The sequence below is a fragment of the Triticum dicoccoides genome, chromosome 2A, assembly GCF_002162155.2.
Source record: "Triticum dicoccoides isolate Atlit2015 ecotype Zavitan chromosome 2A, WEW_v2.0, whole genome shotgun sequence".
Lineage (NCBI taxonomy): Eukaryota > Viridiplantae > Streptophyta > Magnoliopsida > Poales > Poaceae > Triticum > Triticum dicoccoides.
Window position 1 is genome coordinate 5,676,730 of NC_041382.1, and position 2,359 is coordinate 5,679,088.

Consider the following 2,359-nt stretch of genomic DNA (forward strand, 5'->3'; position numbering starts at 1 on the left):
GTCCAAGTCTCCTGGATCATATTCGGTGAGAAAATCACGTTCCCGAAGGTTTCATTCCATTTGATATTCCATTTCTTCGAAACACTGAAATAGGCAAAAAACAACAATTCTGGGCTAGGCCTCCGGTTAATAGGTTAGTCCCAAAAGTAATATAAAAGTGCAAATTTAAAGCCCAATATGGTCGAAAATAGTAGATAATATAGCATGGAGCAATCAAAAATTATAGATACGTTGGAGACGTATCAGGCATCCCCAAGCTTAATTCCTGCTCGTCCTCGAGTAGGTAAATGATAAAAAGAGAATTTTTGATGCGGAGTGCTACTTGTCATAATTTCAATGTAATTCTTCTTAATTGTGTTATTCAGATCCGAAAGATTCAAGACAAAAGTTCATATTGACATAAAAATAATAATACTTCAAGCATACTAACTAAGCAATTATGTCTTCTGAAAATAACATGGCCAAAGAAAGTTCATCCCTACAAAATCATATAGTTTAGTCATGCTCCATTTTTGTCACACAAGAATGCTCTCATCATGCACAACCCCGATGACAATCCAAGCAATTGTTTCATATTGTAGTGATCTCAAACTTATAAACCTTCACGCAATACATGAGCGTGAGCCATGGACATAGCACTATGGGTGGAATAGAATATGATGATGGGGGTTATGTGGAGAAGACAAAAAAGGAGAAGATCTCACTTCAACGAGGCTAATCAATGAGCTATGGAGATGCCCATCAATTGATGTTAATGCAAGGAGTAGGGATTGCCATGCAACGGATGCACTAGAGCTATAAATGTATGGAAGCTCAACAAAAGAAACTAAGTGGGTGTGCATCCAACTTTCTTGCTCACGAAGACCTAGGGCACTTGAGGAGGCCCATTGTTGGAATATACAAGCCAAGTTCTATAATGAAAAATTCCCACTAGTATATGAAAGTGATAAAACAAGAGACTCTCTATCATGAAGATTATGGTGCTACTTTGAAGCACAAGTGTGGAAAAAAAGGATAGTAGCATTGCCCCTTTTTATTTTCTTTTTTGGGCCTTTTTTCTTTGGCCTTTTTTTGGGACAATGCTCTATTAAATGATGATCATCACACTTCTATTTATTTACAACTCAACGATTACAACTTGATACTAGAACAAAGTATGACTCTATATATATGAATGCCTCAGGCGGTGTACTGGGATGTGCAATGAATCAAGAGTGACATGTATGAAAGAATTATGAACGGTGGCTTTGCCACAAATACTATGTCAACTACATGATCATGCTAAGCAATATGACAATAATGAATGTGTCATGAAGAACGGTATGGTGGAAAGTTGCATGGCAATATATCTCGGAATGGCTATGGAAATGCCATAATAGGTAGGTATGGTGGCTGTTTTGAGGAAGATAGAAGGAGGTTTATGTGTGAAAGAGCGTATCATATCACGGGGTTTGGATGCACCGGCGAAGTTTGCACCAACTCTCAATGTGAGAAAGGGCAATACACGGTACCGAAGAGGCTAGCAATGATGGAGGGGTGAGAGTGCGTATAATCCATGGACTCAACATTAGTCATAAAGAACTCATATACTTATTGCAAAAATCTACAAGCCATCAAAAACCAAAGCACTACGCACATGCTCCTAGGGGGATAGATTGGTAGGAAAAGACCATCGCTCGTCCCCGACCGCCACTCATAAGGAGGACAATCAAATAACACCTCATGTTTCAAATTTGTTACATAATGTTTACCATACGTGCATGCTACGGGACTTGCAAACTACAACACAAGCATTTCTCAAATTCACAACTACTCAACTAGCACAACTTTGATATTATCACCTCCATATCTCAAAACAATTATCAATCATCAAACTTTTCTTAGCATTCAACGCACTCCAAAGAAAGTTTTACAAATCTTGAATACCAAGCATATTATTATTATTAAGCAAATTACCATGCTATTTAAAACTCTCAAAATAATCTAAGTGAAGCATGAGAGATCAATAGTTTCTATAAAACAAATCCACCACCGTGCTCTAAAAGATATAAGTGAAGCACTAGAGCAAAACTATATAGCACAAAAGATGTAAGTGAAGCACATAGAGTATTCTATCAAATTCCAGTTCATGTATGGCTCTCTCAAAAGGTGTGTACAGAAAGGATGATTGTGGTAAACTAAAAAACAAAGACTCAAATCATACAAGACGCTCCAAGAAAAACACATATCATGTGGTGAATAAAAATATAGCTCCAAGTAAAGTTACCGATGGAAGTAGACGAAAGAGGGGATGCCTTCCGGGGCATCCCCAAGCTTTGACTTTTTGGTGTCCTTAGATTATCTTGGGGGTGCCATGGGC